The 19,741-nt window shown below is 32.2% G+C and overlaps 1 protein-coding gene and 1 long non-coding RNA gene across 3 annotated transcripts in view; one reads left to right on the forward strand and one right to left on the reverse strand.

Moving 5' to 3' along the window:
- LOC128170467 (complement C1q-like protein 4) overlaps positions 1 to 19,741 on the forward strand; it is a 290,459-nt gene that overhangs the window by 123,261 nt on the left and 147,457 nt on the right. The gene's annotated exons all lie outside the window — the stretch shown is intronic.
- Positions 4,180 to 18,210, reverse strand: LOC128170470 (uncharacterized). 2 transcript variants are annotated; one of them, XR_008241844.1, is made up of 5 exons: positions 17,381 to 18,210; positions 16,899 to 17,137; positions 14,097 to 14,477; positions 12,199 to 12,376; positions 4,180 to 10,330 (listed from the first exon to the last, which is right to left on the reverse strand). It is a non-coding gene; the product is annotated as an uncharacterized LOC128170470 (long non-coding RNA). The 2 variants fall into 2 exon arrangements; XR_008241843.1 differs by having other exon boundaries at positions 4,181 to 10,330; positions 14,097 to 14,153; positions 17,381 to 18,178.

The raw sequence follows: 19,741 nt of genomic DNA on the forward strand, positions 1-19,741 counted from the left end.
CTGTGAATCAAAATTGACTGATCATACAAGTCTTTGAAGGGATATGACAGTAAAGCATCATGAGCAGCATAGTTACAATGTAAGAAGATGAAACTAAAGTATGTCGGGTATAAGATGGCAACCTTGGGAATTGTGACCTCAACAGAAGCTTTGTATCAACAAATCCTGCAACATGTTTTTTAAAAGCATCCATCTTTCCAACTGCTAACATGGTGTTGACTAAAGCATGGCCGTCTTAAGACTTGATGCTATGCCCAGTAAGACTTGATGCTATGCCCAGAAAGACTTGATGCTATGCCCAGTAAGACTTGATGCTATGCCCAGTAAGGATGGCTCAATGTCCTTGTCAATGAAGTCAACGAAGTACTCTAAAGCAGAGGAAATTTGCTGGATTGAACAGGTTTGCCTCTGTGGAACATTGACCACCTTTCACAGTTAGGACTGTCTCTTCAGATGCAGAGGAAGAAATTGGAAATTTTGTTTGGACAAAACAGTGCCAGTGATCTTCTCATCATGCTGCAGCTATCTGGATAACTTGCAATTACCACCTGTTAAACAAAAATTAATACATAATAAGCAAAGTTATGGTTAACTTGCTAGTTTTCCGCTTTAGACTAGATAGGCAGAAAAAATGACATTTTAAAGGTTAAATGTCCATGCCCTTGTGTACCAAGTTAATCATTAATTCGCCACATTTAATATTTATTGTGACTTATATTGTATTAGTGCTGCAAAAAGTATAGTACATACACACAATGCTTTGATTTCTTAGACTCTGTTGTATCTCTTTACTATAAATATATATAATATACAAATGTAGCTCTACATGAAAATAGACATTTTATTATAATTTAAATGTAAGATTCTCAGAAAAAATATTGACCAGTGATTTATTTTAAACTATTGACTGGCTAGAATATATTTAGAGGATCATCTTAAAAAAAAAAACCTCAATAAATCAATACTGATTTGTAGATAAGCTGTCTCCTTTCATATTTCTTTGACTGCATTTGACTTGACACTATTAAAAATGATAAAACTGAAGAATAACTTTCTAGCTATTATCTCCTGTTTATTAGCAAGGTTTATTTCTATTGTAGACTTGCCGAAATAAAAATAAAATGAAAATAGTTACTATATAAACATTCAAATTTTGTGTTTCTCATAAAATAGCCATTTCGGTAACCTCATGGGCCGCCATATACACATGTATCGCCTGCTTGTTTTGATCTATAAGATTATCATATATATATGCAATACTTGAGTTTGAAGAAAATTTATATGATGGGCATAGTGTAGCATAAACGTTGCCATTTTAACTATACTAAGTCTAAAAGCACTGACGACTTACATTTTTGCTGTAAACTATCTCGATTTCCTCTACTGGAATTTCCTCTGACTCATTTCGCTCGTTAGTTGCAGTTCTAAAATAATTTTTTTGGCGATTATTGTGTTTGAATTTTTTCCCCATCTTTCCTCGTCTCTCAGTTGTCATTTTCGGAGGACTCGTACTGCTGTTCACATCGCTTTGAAACGAAGCGACCTTTTCTTCTTTCGGAGATGTTCGCGCCGACTATGGTATGTCGTAAATGACATAATTTTACATATTCCTTTGTCACTTATGCATTTAATACGGGTTTATTGTGTAAAAGATGATTCATTTAATTTATTGTAGAAGTTTTGTTGAAAATTGTAAGAAGTTGAATTTTACGACATGTTCCTCTATTGAGACCCACTTGGGGTAAAAATTGATGACAAGAATACACCCTTAAACAGAAAGTTGTTCTTTTATTGATTATGAAATACCTTGTGCTACAGATCACTCTTAATTTACTAATTTACTTTAAATTTTAAAAATCCTTCACAGAGACTGAAAGCTATAATCGGATGTCTTCTCAGTTTGAAACTTCCTATCAGTACTTTCTTGACTTTGATTAGAATACTGAGAAAAATGCCCATTTTGTATCTGATTCTCTAATATCAATTAAAATTGTGTTTCCCTATAATAAGTACCATCTTTACACATGTATCAGGTAAACAAATAAATGGTACATGTACATAATGTATTTTTAGAAATTATTGAAAATAATTCTCGGACCCCCCCCCCCACCCCCCTTAACATTTTTTTCTGTATTCCCGCGTGATGAAAAATGTCGCTGTTATAATTGTATTACATACCTGCATTAAAGAATGCAAAAATAATTTATTATTTCGCCCTTGAAAATGTATGAACAATTTAATCACATGTTTAAATTAATTTCTTTCGTCTGAGAAGCAATTTGTAACAAAGATTAAAGATATCCTTTTCCTTATACTCCACCCCCTAAAAAACCTTCACCGGATTCAACCGTGGAAAGTCATTGCAAGGAATGGATTTACGTTGTGTGAACCTGTTAATGTATCCAGTAACATTTTTGAGGACACTGTATACTGCTTACTATTCTTCAGTACACCCAGATGAAAATGTCTCAGGACACATTAACAGGTTCACACAACGGCATCCAACCCTTGTAATGACCTTACACGATTAACATGGGACAGAAAATAATTTGTAAAAAAAAAAATAACTAACCAATTACATGTACATCTAGAAACTCTGCATTCCTCTTTACCGCCTTGCATTCTTTAAAATCAGTTGCACTGCTTTTAATTATTCGATTAATTTTTCAGCCATTAACATTATTTAATTTTAACTTTCCAGGGGGTAAATATATACAGACACGTAGCATGGTTTGAAAGTTGGGGGGGGGGGGGGCAAACTCATCTGATTCCAAAATATCTTAACATCAAAATTGGCAATTTCTCAAAATTAAAAAAAATCTTATCCGGGAGAGGGGGTCATAACTTCATATTATATCAATTTCACTGTTAAATTCATTCCTTTCAATTCAATTTTACCATTTATGTTTACTTTTTAATGTGTAAATAATAGAAAGTTTGCTGCGAGAAAAGGGGGGGGGGGGGGGCAGCCCCCTTGTTACAAGGCTAATTGGATTGTGGATTATTATTTCAATAACAATTCTTGACACCCTCTTCTTTGACACCGTGTCTCGGTGATATGACAGAACTCCAAGTCAGCAGCTGATTTATATGGCGTCTAGACGCATTGGGAGCTTCGCAAAAAAAAAAACTCGGCCAGCGTTTTTACGAGTGATATACATGTACTCCATATTTCAGTGGGTAAGCTTACTCTCAGTGGACCAACACTCAGTAATAAAGGCATCAGGTGGAGGTGTAAATCTTAGGAGGATGTCTGTCCACGGAGGCCATCACTTACACTAAAGTGACAGTATAAACAGTATCTCGCTTTTGTAGAGAGTGACCCCCTCCCAACAAAACACACATACATTATGTATGCACCAACAAAGCATCACTGGTTATTTTTTCAATTGTATACCTATATACAAGGCTCAGGCCCCAAAAATATTCAATCAAAAATCATTAGTAAACATGTCATAACATACACCATGTGTTGAGAAATTCTAGATGCAGAAATCGGTGTTTGTTAAAAAGTTGTGTTCTAAGGAATCTAAATACATGTTGCTGCCTCCTTTTTTTAAACGTTTACATTCCTTAAAAAATTGTAGCCATCATATTATTCTTCAATAAATTCATTCAATTATTTTTCCAAATAAAATCATATATATTTCAACATTTTCAAAATTTTCACTCCACTTAGAGCCAAATCTTTTGGGGATCAGGGATTTAAGTGAAAAAAAAAATTGAATACCGGTATCTAAAAAAAATTAGGGAAGCTTCTGTTAAAGTCTTGATATCCCTTGTTTTAGTAATTTTAAAAAATAGCCTTTTAAAAAATGTCTCTTTTTTAATTACCGGTATTTCATTATGGATTCATTTCAATTTTATTAGCCCTTTACTTATAAAGCTGGCTGTAATTTGCCAAAGATGCCTTGATCTAGGATATTGGCTCAACTTTGAATGTATAGAGGTACATGTAACCCAGAGAGAGAGAGAGAGAGAGAGAGAGAGAGAGAGAGAGAGAGAGAGAGAGATGATTGAAAAAGCTCGCTTGCACTGTACATCAGATAAGCTAACAGACTTCTTTCGTCTCTTTTAAAATTAAAATAAAAAATAAACACATACAAAAGACATCATTTATTCCAGTTAATTTACAAATAATCAAATCCACTCTTACTACAACCAGAAAGCTATATTTAAGTAACAATTAGTTACAGGAAATGAAGGATCTGTGATAACCATAGATAATCTAGCTCCAACTTGACAAAGAATTGATATAAAACTAGAGCAGAGCTCGTGGCAAAGCCACGAGTAGGTCTTCCGTTGTTGCTGCGGGTTGAAAATTATTGTGATATGGTGTCAAACGATTAAAATGACTAAACTTTCAGTTCTGCTTTTGTTATAAAACGTGTTGTGATTGAAAGCCTGTATATAAAACGTGTTTTGAAAAAGAAAGGAAGAAAATGTTTTAGGAAAACTATTTGTCGAACACAGTTTGTGTAATCGTTTCAAAAATTCTTTAAAAATGAGATGTTTAATGGCGAGTTAAATTTTCAAAGGGTAGCAAGCATTGTTATAAACAGTATGTACTCATAATTCATATCAGGAATTGTATTTTTTTTTAACCGAACCCGCCTGCAAAACACGTAACCTTTTCTATGGGATAACTTCTTTATTTAAATCTTTCTAAATTTTTGAAGACTATGTGCAAGTTTAAAATTATTACCTGCTGACAAAATTTAGTAATTAGTCAAAATTGATGGCTTCTCTGAACTTTTCTACAGGGAAATGTGTGTCGTCTGATATTAATTAACGATACGACTAGACTTGGACATTCAAAATAATATATAATCAGCTAAAAAAAAAAAGATCAGTGGGAGAATTTATGCAAAAGCGAGCATCTAAATTTTACACCGGATGGCGCTGTTTCATAGAGACACCGCTATGTAATGTGAATTAAATAACCTTATTTACAGAAATGAATATTACTTCTCTCGACAATGTAATAATATGCAAAATCCTTATTTTTATGTCAGTGGGTTGACTAATTAAATTGAAAAAAAAACTTCAATTGCGCTTGCGTAAATTGGAATTCTGGAAAGGAATTAGACAGTCCGTGTTAGAGAAATTCGAAGAAGTTATGAAACTGGTCAGTTCCTACATCAAACTGCGCATTGATGTATTAAAGGACTATCATGGTTATCGTCTGTAGCCACGGTCAGGAATCTGTATGTGCAGTCATACATTGAATGTACATCGATACACCTTTACCTCCCCACCTACAGCCATACAAATCAGAGTGCAACCTTCATATACACATGCATAGTATTATAGTTCTGGAAACTATTTATCTTGTATTTTAATATATTGGGTATTCATTGTTCAGCTAAAATTAGTATTCCACTGGCTGTAGCTAACCTTGTAAGTAAATTAAGTTGCATTACAACCTCATAATACACAACTTCAATTAAAAACTTTTTTTTTATCAATTTTCAAACAATTAGCAATAAATAAAATCCCCAATAACGCACATCTATCTCACTTAAGTGTAACTTTGAGAAGCGCATATATTTTTGGGAGGCAGATACATGTATGTCACTATATTATGGTCTGCAAGTCAAGTGAATTATCATGGTCTTTCAAAGAAATAAGAAATCTGTCGACACTTGCAGTACTTTGATGATTTCTATGACGATCGACTGCATTGCATAATGTTGTCGTATTTCCCAAGAACAAAATTTCCTTTGACTGCATACTTTTAATTATAATACATTATGAATTATTCTGTTCATAACTATAGAAGTTTAACGTGTTTAACAGGTTAATTTATTAGCCACATTCTCAGGTTATGATTTCACATCTTCGATGTGAAGATGATTGACTTCGAATAATAGTCTTATTGTTTATAAAAGCACCCTTCCAACTGTTACTCAATTACATATGTTGTGAGAAGCGACACAAGATTTTCGGTCGCACGTGGCGATTGAATTAACACAGTCTGACCGAATAAACAAACGGGTGGGAAAATGAAACACGTTGAGGAGAAAATGTTACACATATGAAGAAGTCACCAAAAATAATTTTCGACAGATCTGGATATCTTTTCGCCAATTTAAAAAATATCCAGCGCGAGCACTTGTCAGAGGGGCGGGAGGAGGGGGGGGGGCAGCAATGAGTTCGCTTCCACACTGAAACGAACAACCATGTAGAAAAAACTACAGAGTGATTAATATGTGACCGATATAACCTAATCTTAAGTTGTTTAAAACTCATGTGAATATTCTTTAAAATAATCATCAAATGCCTCAATTCAGGACAATTCAGGACATTCTTTTATCGTGCTAGCACCTACTGCAAACATGTAACATAGACCTTTGATTATAATTTGATTTGATTTTTAAACTACCTTGTACGCTATCGTATAATTGAATCAATGCTTAATCAACTGTACAAGTTAAATAAATTTATCTTTTCATCTTAAACCTGTATAATAGTTGAAAACATAATAAAATATAGTTCTCTCCGTGCAAAATATGAAACATGAACGCGTGATAAGGACACGAGCCGACCGCGGATCACTTGTCCACTCGCGCTGGATCTCCTCGGCCATGTGCGAGGGATGATCATCATCATCAATATTTGTGGGGGGGGGGGGGTTAAAATTTTTTAGATATACAAACCAACCATTAATTTATGTCTGACGATGTTTCCGATTTGGAGTAATTTCGTTCATTAATATTCACTTACACTCAAATTTTTAATAAAATAAATACAAGATGGACAAACTTTTATAACATAAATTTAAAACAGTTCTTGTATTTACGGCTATATAAACTCAAACACGTTCATATTCATCTAAGTGTGCGTCGCGGTGTGCGAAACTTGTGTATTAGATAACCGCTTAATGCTAGGTAGTGCAGCCGTGGCTGATCTCCTCGGCCGTGGACGAAGGATAGATTACGTAAAGGTACAACGCACAGACACGCACAGCTCAGAACCCAGGAAGATTTGAAAAGCTTGCAGTATAATGACCATATTCTATCAAATAGAAGTTCTTTATTTTAAACTTGAAACCCACAATTGATCTATGTCTGATATTGCTTTAGATTGAGAATGACATTGCTTGTATTAATTAACTGAACGATTTCTTAATTGACACCTAATCGTTTAGTCCTTTTATGTGTAATCAAAACTAAAACAGTTCTTGAGTTTGCGGCTAAATAAACTCATATTTGAGAGACGCAACTCTCGTGTATTAGATAACCGCTGACCGCTAGGTAGCCCAGCCGCGACCATGGTGACCGATTTTCTCGACCGCGGGCGAGGGAGAGTTTCGTTAACTTGACCAAATTGCCGCGAGTACTGGTCAACACGTATTACTTTTTACCCTCATATTATGCACTACCGAACACAAAAACAGTTTTATGAGATCAATAAAGTCACAAACAACATTTTTTGCAGCGACGCCCATATCGAAAAATTTACCGTTTTAGAGTTATGAGGCAAAGACTTTTAAGGGATCTAGACCCCTCATTTTAGGGGCTAGCCCCTTTTTTATGGTATCAAATGAAAGCTCTAAATATTCTGCACAACTTTTGTTATATATGTGACAAGAAAAAATTTACAATTAAAAAGTTATTGAGCAAAGATATAAGCAAAATTTTACATTTTTTGAAACATTAATTTCGATGTAATTTTTTAAGAAGTAAACGTGGGTTAATCAAACATCTAAAACTAGGAGGACAACGTTCAAGATGTCTACATTAAAGATTTGTAAATTAAAACTACTTGCTACGGATCAACTCGGAGCCTTTGCAGGTACACGAGACCCACTAAAAAAATATTCAAAGGGGAATAACTCAAAACCGGAAGTAGCGATTTCAAAATATTTTGTGCTAAAGTAAGCTATTGTCATTTCCAATAAACCCTGAAAGTTTGAATAAATCTAATGACAAACAAGCGAGATATTACAGTTTAAAGAAACGTCTAGAAGAAAAAGAAGAAGAAAAATAATAATGAAGAATTTCCAACAGAATCAGTACAAGGTCTTCCGTTGGAAACGGAAGACCTTAATAAAGAAGGTTGCATGATAATGGCGATTTATGGGCTATATTAATCTTCTCTTAGATAAAGAGTTCTGTAAACTATAAAGAAAATAAAAAATATTCAAATTTTATTCAAAAATCATTGTGATATATTGTTTCTAATTACTACTAGTCAATAAATAATTTTTGGCCAATATCATCAGATGTAAAATTTTAAAACAGATCTGAATTTGTTGACATACAAGCTTCCTAAAATCATTTCTTGAATTTTTAGCACGATTGCTTCCCTTATCTTGTAAAATATATCACAATTTTCAATAATAACAAGTGCAACTTCACCATGATTAACTAATCTACAAATTCAGATAACAGGTACTAGTACTGTTAATGTTCATAAAATAGCAGTTTCTATCAACTTCCTGAAAAGGATTATCACATAATCACAAGTTAATGCATATGGATCTAACATTCTCTATGTACTTGATTCAATCATTATATGTTAATTAGAATTTGAATTACTTCAAAGAGGAATTAACATGAAAATGCATCAACTTATAATTTCTGCTTAATTAAGTACATTTACAGTACATTGTACTGACTCAGATTAATAGGGTCTCTTATCGGGTTTGTGTTCATACCAGATAGTATGTACAGAATGTAAATACTGTATGTATAATTATCTATGTTTAATAAACTTAACACTACAGATCTAGTTTTCACATGAAGTTTACTCAACACAATGGCACTATTAATAATTTAGCTAGCAATTGGCCCTTCTTGGGTTTTTCCTGTAATATTTGAGAAACAAGTTTTACCTGAGAGACATAAGATTAGCTGGAGTGTAGTCACTTTATCCATATTTGAACAAAGAAAATTGCATAAGTTTTACAATACATATGTACCGGTAACGGTAGATGACATTTACCGGTAAGCTATTGAATAAATTGAAGATCTTTAATTTCCGTACTAAGAAAAGAACAGATTGGTAATTTTACAATATTACAGAACATGATGACATGTTATCAAATCCTGAATGCAAATCTAATTAAACTTCAAAGTCTGTCCATTATAACAAGCAGAAAAAATTTCTGGATATAAATTCTTAAATGATATAACCTAAAATATAAAGCAAAAGAGAAATTCGTCTCTGTTTAGAGCATTATGACTTGAAAATGATGAAAACCAACTGCATTCTATACAAAATGTTGAAATCCAAAGATCTTAAGTAGGTATGGGTCATCTCTGTTTTGTGACATTCTTTCTTTTGAATTAAACAATAAAATTTTACATACATATAGTTTAATAAAATTAAACATGTATTTCATTTTACATTCTTGAAGTTTCACAGCAAGTCATGAGTTGAAATCCCACCTGGGCTTTCCCAATTTTTTTCCTTTTTTAAAAAAATATTTAATTTAAAAAAATATTATGGCCTATATTGTACATACTGAAAATTTGAATAAAAATAATTACTGTAGATTCCAAATTGAATGTGAGGAATTAATATCAACATTTAATCACGAGAGGCACTTCTTGAGGATTTTAAAATCTCACTTTTATTTTTAGGACAGATTCAAACTACATGAAAACTGTGATAAAAGTTGGTGTTTGCATTTTATATTGTCGTGATTTGATACAAAACAGTTGAATGTCCGAATTAAGGCACAATACTACACCCAGACTTATACTTTTTAAGACACTACGTCATAAGATGGCGATTTAAATATTTTGTTCAAATGTTTATATCGCTCGATACGGTTGTATATCGTCGTAGCTCAGTGGCTTAAGTATTGGGCTTCTAAAAAAAAAAAAAAAAAAGTATTGGGCTTCTGAACCGCATATCGTGAGTTCGAAACCGTCTGGAGCTTTTGTTCATATTTACTGAATTAAGAATTTTTGAAAATGTAATTTTTCATCCAAAATTGCACATGTTTTTGCCTATTAGACGTACATACTTCTTTTCAACTATGATATCTATCATAGTCAAGTAATTTTCTGCTGATTTGAGAAATATTTAAAGGTGTAGTGAGCCACCTTATGTACTAATGCGTAAAATAAGGAATCTACAGTATATTTTGAATATGGCGTACTTTCATCCACATTGATATATCAAGGTGTCCCATACCTGACCTTACACATTTAAGTTGCCATTGACCATGCACATGCAATAATTAAACAGATTACAAAGAGTTTTTGTGTCCGAAAGTTATAAGCATAAGTTACGTAAAGTCAATAAGTTTGAAGATAATGAAGTGGACTGTATTGTTTGAGCATCTGGCCATCCTCTTAGGTCCTTAGTACATCATCTGAAAGAAATAAATACATGATAGTTTTTATTTACTAGTACTGTGGTTTCACTAATATTTGTGGGTATTAATTTGAGTGGATTCAATGAAAATCAGAGTGGGAAGGATAATTCGTAAATTGTAAGAATTGCTGAAAGTTTTTTTATGACAAAACACATTAAAACCAAAGCACAGGGACAGGTTTACTATAATTTTTTGATACAATTATTGGAGCTGATCAGAGTGTAAATGATTTCTTCACTGGCTCAAACTCTGTTATAACTACTCTATCTGAATGGTTATTTAAATAACTTAATCAAACTTTTAACTCGCTACAGAACTAATAGACATTCCAAAAAGAAAATGTGTGTGTGTTGAATAATGTTTAAAGTGTAATTTAGCGTGTTCAAATATGGCAATGTATTAATGACGTAGAACACCCACTAAGAGATTTTTCATCGAGTTTGAGTTGTTGTGACGTAATATTGAGAATGCGATGTTTGCAACAATCACTTCTTTTCTGGTGCGCAAAATATTTGCGCATACTAAATTAAGTCCATCTTCCTTAACACTAAAATCAACGAAAATTTGTATGCAACAAAAAATGATGAAACCACATTATGTACTTTTCAGACATGCATACTACTAGTGATGTGTCATAATCATACAATCTAGTAGTAACCAATATGCTAGTTTTTTCTATTTTATAAGCATATACGAGGGTCAATCAAAAAATACGATGACTTTTGTCATAGCTATGTTACTTAACGTCATATCATTACTAAATTTGGTAGACATAATTTAGCAATAGTTTCAAACAATTTGCAAGAACAAAATTTCATAAATTTGTTTATTTCTAAGAATTATTTAGAATCTAATGTTGCAAAAATGAGGTCACGACGCACGGTCAAAATTTGTCTTATGTCAACAATAAACCATAAAATGTTGAAAGTAATATCTCTATGAATTGGGCTTAAATCCACATAATATTGAAACTTCAAATTTGATATAGTCATGGTATTATATGTACCAAATAATGACGGGATATATTGTTTTGTCGAACAGATATTAGTAATTAAAGACATATAGTCCTCTTTAGAATTGACTAAAAACATCGACGTCGCCGGACTTCACAGCGCAACGAAAAGTACAAACAAAATGGATTTAACCCAGGAAAAAAACGATACAAGCTGTGAAAATGCTCAATGGTGCATAAAATAAGTCAACAATTATTTGCAAGTTTGTGTTTAACTGTGTGTAATACAGTTTTTGGGGGTGGTGGTCATTGTATTCTGAATATAAAACAGCCCGAAAAAGAGTAAAATATCTGTAAATATAAGGTAAAAAAAGAAGTAACGTCAACCGACGTTTAGGGTTATCCTTACTGTAAACTAAGAGATAAACGGTTAGAAAATGAAAACTTTGAAGATCTAACTTATGATTCTAAAACACATGGGTGCAAATAAGATGTTAAGTGGTTCAGTGTCATTTGAAATTGTAAGGAGCAAGACACATGATACTGAGCATGATATAAAGATGGAGTATATTTATAAACTGTGCGTGTTTAATTTTGACGTCATGTTTTGAACGTTACCGTGCGCCGTGGTGACAAAACATGTTGTTTTTAAAAAGGGGTAACAAAAATACCGTTTCATCAAATGGACTAAAACTTTGCATATCAATAACATAAGTGTTGGTGCACAGATTAATCTGTTAAGTATGACTTTCATGAAAAATATATGATAGACAGCCACATTGTCTTCGTATTTTTTGATTGACCCTCGTAGTGAACCATTAATTTTTTTTATTTATTTTCAAATGAATATTTGATAGCAATTTATTCATGTTAATACAAATCAATTTTTACTTTTACTTTGCTTAATATTGACCTTTTTAAACAGAAATAGGATGACCCACTGGAGAACGTACTTCCCCCACCCCCACCACTCTTGCGACAGCTGGATAGCCCCATTAATAACCACTGGGGTTATTCCTGTTACACTGTATCCTTGGTCTGTTGTACCATTTGTTTCTCCCACTAAACTTATTCCATTATTAATCTCCATTCTGTATTAAAGTAAAACAATTGAAAAGGGATTATACAATGATATGCTATTGTCACAATTAATTTTGTTTATAAAAGGGTCAGGCGCAATAGCAAACACACTGAAATTTCTGATTTTTGTTACATATGAACATTAGGGTATGACAAAAGGACTACATGTCATTGAGGTATAATGCCTTTGCCCCCCCCCCCCCCCCCCGAAAAAAAATAAGGTTGGAAATATCTTAAATCACTTTGACAATAATTATGTAAAGTGTTATCACCCCAATGACATCATAAAACTGGTCATATTTTGATATTTTAATAAATAATGATTTGAAGCAAATTATGGGTGTTTTCAACATTTTTTTGACTCGGAAATATCGAGTGGATGCGCTTCAGCAGCATTTTTCACTACAAAGTGTATCAGCGCTCCAAACTTCCAAAGGATGAAAACAAAAAAAATGACAACATTTTCATTAACTTGCAAAATTCCAGGCGTTAGCCCATTTATTACCATCATAAATAAGCAGCTACTGAACAATGATCATGTGATGACTAATATCAAGATAAATATGATACACATCCTCTGTATAATAATATGAAATACTTGTCTTGAAATTTAAGCTATATTTGGACGAGATTAAGAAAACGTAAGAGAGAGTGAAGCTTGCCTATATTTCAAGACAGTTATCATGTAACTTGTTTATCCTGCAAGGTAATTTCACACTTTAAACATAAAACAAGTTTTCTTTGACCGCTATTTACATGTTGTTGAAACCATGACGCCATGGCGTAAGCAACAAGTGAAAAGATGTCAATGTGACAGCAAACCGGGTTTTCTTTTATGTGAACTGTATATATAATCCATGTCAGTCCTGAATTGATAAACACTACCTACCGTATCCAGTGAAATGGAGTACCCTATATATGCAGTATTTTGCAACAAAATGACTAAGTTCAAAGCTGGTATTTTTTTTATAAATTATCAGAAATCAAAACTCTAGCAATATGCACACCTCCTATATATGTACAATTGATCTGCAACAGAACAACTTCCTATCTTCAAAACTGTAGGAGGAGTTATCTGTACAATAAGGGTAGCTTATGTGCAATATTTTGCCAAAAAATGATAACCCGGTTAAAAAAGATGACATCTTATTGCATCTGAATATCAAATAAATGCACAAGACTATATTGGGGCATTAACCGAATACAGTTTTGATTTGATTTTTTTTGGTTACCTTCATTCAGTCAATGAAAGCAGTAGTTCCAAGATAAAATATTTTATAACCATTTGATTTTAATACAATGCTATTAAAAATTAGTTTAAAATGAGGGGCAGATACTTGACCATATCAAATGATGTCAGAACTTTGCATTGTGTTCATAGATCCTTTCAATTAACATTGTTCACCATATACATTTTATTCACCATCTTTCTTTCAACATTCGATTCACTGACTTATTTTTGCCTACAATTTGCTTTGATTCATTCATATTCTGTTCACCATGTAGTTTTCAGCTCACTTTCATTTACAGTTCAGTTATGGATCGAGCTTACTTTCACCATTTAAATTGCACTGTCTCTTTAATGCTAATGCTAATGCACATGCAGATATCAATTTAAGTCAATCATATATTAGCTCATCATTCATTCAATTTTCAATCATCACAAATATAACAAAACATATTTCTGTTGGAACATAATAATGAGTGTTCATAAGTATTCTTATCTCTTACTTCCTGAATCTGATTTCTTAACAAATTTGGATTGTCCAGATGAAATCCCCTGGATGGCTGAAAGAAAAATAGATAAGTTAGATTAATGTACTTTATGTGGCTGTATGAATGTATTCAAGTATGTATTAACTGTATATGTATGCAATCTTTATATGTATATTAACTTGAATTCTAATAGTTTCTACAGGGATGTTTGAGTAAAACATTAACAACTTGAGAGCATTGCTTGCCTAGACCTAGATCCAAGCAGGATCCAAAGATTTAGCAAGCTTCCTGATTTAAGCAATTAGGTTAAATTCTTCCCTGCACCGTGAAGTCGCAAAAGGCAGGTGCTTATCTCGGTCTCCGTGGTGCTAAGCGGATGAGAGTCATATACTCCCCCTGGATAGAAAATCATAAAAGCTGGTTTACAGTAAACCTTAGGGGTGTTAATAAAATTAATAACAAGTTTACATCCTTTTTCATTAATAATCGTCTATTATGATGATAATTTGGTATGCTTCATTTAAAGCATTTTTATTTTGCATCCCATATAACTCTTGCTTGCTGTATATCAGGTCGTGAGCCTTACACGACTCTCGAGCTGATATACAGCAACCTCAGGATAATATAGAATTTATTATAAATTAAATGTACTGTGAGCAAGTTACAAATGACACTATGACTCAAATATATTCTATTTGTAAGTTATAGTACACCATTTTCTTATAGTGACCTTGAACTTGCCAAATTGACTAAGCTCCGGGTCAGGACATATTTTTAAGCTCCGGGTCAAGACATATATTTATTTCATAAACAAACTTTGTATGACGTAGAAGCTTCTAATCTTTATTCATTACAAGAGAAAAATGTTCCGATAGGAATGAGTCAATGTAATACTGAGGATCCCCGATTCTGTGGCCATGAACTTCACAATTCTGGAAGATGCACTGTTCCACATCGTTTCTATGTACGTAATTATAGTTCGTCTGCTTAATTATCAGGAACAAAGGATAAGATTTTCAAAGAATTTATTAATGTATCTTTCCATATAATCACTAAAGGCCCACCAAACCCCAGTACCCTTGACCCAGGGGCAATGAACTTCAAAATATTGAAGAGGCATTCTTCCTCATCATTGCTCTTTACTTAGTTCATCTGCTAAATTCCAAGGAGCAGTGGGGATTTTCAAAGAAAAAATTGCATTTTCAATGTATAATCATAAGAGCCCTATTAAAACACAAGATTTTGACCCAGGGGCCATGAAATTTACAATTGTTTAATCATTACTCTGTACTTATTTCATCTGTTTAATATCAAGGAGCAGGGAAGATTTTAAAATAATCAATGCATTTTCTCTGGTAAATATTCATTCTAACCCCACCCTAACATTAGAAGCCCTGACCCAAGGGCATTGACCTTCAAAATTATCGAAGAGTCATCTTCCTAATTTTTACTACTGGTATGTTCTTAGTTTATAGGCTTAATACCCAGGAGCAAAGGAGAAGACTTTCAAAGAATCAATGCATTTTCACTAGTATGTAGTCATTAGAGCCCCATCCTAGCACCAGGAATTCTGACAATATTGGTAGAGAGCTCAATGCTTATTACAATGATACCAGCAGTTTGGCTGTTTGATGTCCAGGAGTAAGGAAGATTATTTTTAAGATTGCTTTAACTTTGATGGTTTTTCGTTTTCAACCATTATCATAGATGCTATGGTTGAAATTGGTTCAGTGGTTTCAGAGAAGAACCTAATAATGGTCAAAAGTTACAACCGATGTATGACAAACGACGACAGAAAAAACAGCTAGCAATATATTACCTGAATGACTCAGGTGACCTAAAAATATAGATAAATATGTCTATTTTACATTGAAATTGATAATACAATACAATAAACAAATAATTTTTAGACTAATACGCTGTACTCAAACATTGAGTCAATAAATCAGAGAGAGCTCTTTGTACCAAAGGTTTATGACACAATTACATTCACCATCATAGCTATAGAAATACACATCTTGTTCATATTCATATTTTTAAACAAGATATGCAGAGTCAAATGCTTAATCACTAATCAACATCTTTCTAAATATATAACAAAAAATGTTATGCACATATCGAAACGAAAGCATATTAAATGAAATCCTTTAACATCTCAAAACAACTCGATATAGATAATATTATAAGTGCATTGTTCCATAATAAAAGACTTGGTCTTTTATTTGTACAAAGTATCGGAATACCGTTTCTTCTTTTTTGCTTTGAAATATACTGCATGAAAAATAATGGGAAAATGGCGGACCGAGTACCCAGAACTCTTTGCCGGAAATGTTAATAAAATCTCGAACCCAAAATGTATAGCTTGAAAAATTCTTTGATTGACAGAAATAAACAGTATGGCAACTCTAAATTTAAAACTATATTAAATTTCTTAGCATGAACATGCATGAAAACAAGTTTTTCATGAAAATACACAGTAGGTAAGATGTATGGATTTAAAATTAGAATTTAACAGACAAAAGAAATAAATCTTATATTATTTACCATACATTTTTGATTATCAAAAGACCAATAAAGACTCAAAACTAAATCCAGAACATTTTATTTAATATGATACACCAGTCCTAATTTGTCTTCTTTAAAAAGCATCATTTTCAATCATAATTCTGTTACCGAACTCACATTTGACAATAGAAAAAAAGCTTTATAAAATAAATATGATAGTTTCCTAAAGAACAGTTCACAGTAATTTATAAAAAGTTACATAAAATACTACAGAGACTATACCTTCTTTTTAAAACTTAGGAAAGTACTTACAGTTCAGGAAGTCCTAATACACTAATTTTCTCACTTAAACATATCCAATTAGTTTGTGTATCTCAGGTAGTTCAAGAACACTTGTTGCTCTACTATATGTAAACTCCTCAGAGGCATAAAGAAAAAGATAGTTCCCCAGGGGGATGTCTTCAAGTGGGACTTAATACATGAGAAAATTCTTAAAGAACTGTTGGATGAAATTAGTGCTTGATTCACCTGCACAACTTTGTGAAATATATCTGAAAAGAAGAAAATGATACTCAATGAAATTTAATTGTTATAAAGTTTTCTATAAAAGAAATGTAAAGGAATTTCATTTTCATTTATATTTTCTGTTTTAATATTGAGATAGGTTTATGCATTTTATTGAAGCCATATAGATTTATTATCTTCAACTAGTAGAATATAAGTTTCCATAAAAGAATATTATAGGATTTTTAGGGGCAAGTTTAAATTGTAAAAGTTTCATATAGAATTCTTACCTGTCATATTTCAACATGTAATCTATGGTTACATCCAGTCGTAAGAATGCAGTTTTGAAATGCTGTGTAAAATAATGACAATTTATATTTAGACAATCCTTGTCAAACAAGACAGTTTAACTGTATATTGTAAATTCAAGTGCTGTTCACTGATCAAACAAGGACGTTTTGTGTCTTTGTTCTGAAAATTAATCTCCGAGAAGATCGTTCATTATTTAAATTAAACAGGTCCGTATATAAAGTATAAACAATAAGTAATTGTCTTCAAAATAAATTGACTTTAAATCCGTGTTTTAAAAGACGTCAATACAATTATGCTTTAAGTCGCGTACCTCTGCATATCATTCTGGTCACGAATATGTGATGACAAAAAGAAATATTTACATTCGGTGTATAATCAAGGTTTTCCGTTTCCAACGGAAACCTTATTGTTTTCGAACTGTTTCTTCTAATTATTTTCCCACAATTTTTGTGAACACGATTCCTCAAACACTATTCCGCCGATTTAAACTGTTACAGATGATTGCAAGTTGTCATAATTTTAGTCTCCCTGTGTTTGCATTAGAAATCTGTGACGTTCCGTTTTCAATAACACACGTCAAACTGATCACGGCGTATGGACACAAGTAACGTTAACAGGCGTTGTACGATTAAATGAAACGTTTAAACATAACGAATTTGTTATGTATTTTTCAAAATCGATCGTTATATCATATCTATTCGATTTCAAAAAAGTGTCTCCCAGTAAAGTTTCTGGCTCTATATGTTTAGCCACAACAGCGCACTAAATAACGTATTTTATGGCTGTTTCACTTTAAATCATATCCATGACAAAGAGTGTATAAAATTTAGAGCGTCGATACACAAATATTTCATACAAATTAACATCAAAATAAAATAAAGATATAACCACTGAATGCTTATTAGGGCTTTTCTACTTTCGGTCGAAAAGACCTATTGTTTTCGTTCTGTTTTATTTATTATTATTATTATTGATAAAGTTTCGTCAGCGATTTTTGAAAATGGAACCGAAAAATAAAAGTTTAATGTTAAATTCTTTTAGCAATTGTCTAGTTCTCCCGTATGTCCCTTTTTGGACTTCCGGTCTATATACTTCCGGTTTACACATGCAACATACAAAGTATTACATGTAAAAGGACCCTTGTATCTATTTTATTTTTTGATTATAAACTAAGAAATTTTGGATTTAGATATTTCATAGTATGATATACAAAATCGTATGCAACAACTCTTTTCTATCTCTTAGTGTTTTTGAGATATTAGACTTCTAAATCTGAAAAAAGGGGGATGACTTTTTGACTTCTTATAGTTTTATCGGCGTGAATATTGCAATTTTTAAAAGTTAAAAAATTTATTTAGAAAGAGTTATCTCGCTTTGCTCAATGAATGTAGAAAATAAATACCTTAGGCATACCAAGTTTTCTATTCGAGAAATGAATACTTACTTTTTTATGATTTTTTGGAAATATTCTTTTAGAAATTAAAAGTATAATTAATTTCAAAGTTCTGAAGTTATCTTTTTATTGATATTGCTTTACTTATAAGTTTATATTTAGGCAAATGATTATACCAAGGCAGTGAAGAATTTGTAAATAAAAAAAAGATATGATTTTACCTGACATTTTCAATCAAAAAGAGAAAAGAGATGTCGATTACTTTTTGTTGAAGACAAAAAAGTTCTAGTTTCAGTTTGTTATCGTCAAAGGTTAACGCGAAGTATTTAATTTTACTGCACGGCCTGCTGTATTATAGGACTGACATTCATTCATTCATTCAATATTTTATTCCTCTTTTCAGAGAGTACATGGAATGTATGTTATTGAACAAAATCAAACATGCATATTATATACAACAATTATGAAATATTTATAAAGAGATACAAAAATATATATATACATATTTTAACAAGTGTGAAAATGTGAGTATTATAATTGAAAGGTGAAATATATCGCGCTAAATAAATTCAATGAGGTGGTTACAGAAAAAAAAATTACAACGATAGTAATAAAAATATATATATATGTACAGGACTACTGTGTATTATTGACTGTACTTTTATATATTGCAAATACCTTAATAAGATAGTTTCCACAAAAAAGCAGGTATATACATGAGATCCATTTTCGATGTAATGATGTATTGTTTCTTGAAGGTTGAAAGCTGCAGTTATAGAACTTAAGCCTTTCCGGAAGCCCTGTTGCTGGGGGTTAGGAAATAATTCTTCGTTAGATAGAGTGTCCATAATCCTAGTGTGGATAATTTTTTCGAAAACTTTAAATAAAGTCGATAGTAATGAGATAGGTCGGTAGCTATTCGGAGATGTTTTTGGTTTATTTCCAC

Source organism: Crassostrea angulata, chromosome 2 (assembly GCF_025612915.1).
Source record: "Crassostrea angulata isolate pt1a10 chromosome 2, ASM2561291v2, whole genome shotgun sequence".
Lineage (NCBI taxonomy): Eukaryota > Metazoa > Mollusca > Bivalvia > Ostreida > Ostreidae > Magallana > Magallana angulata.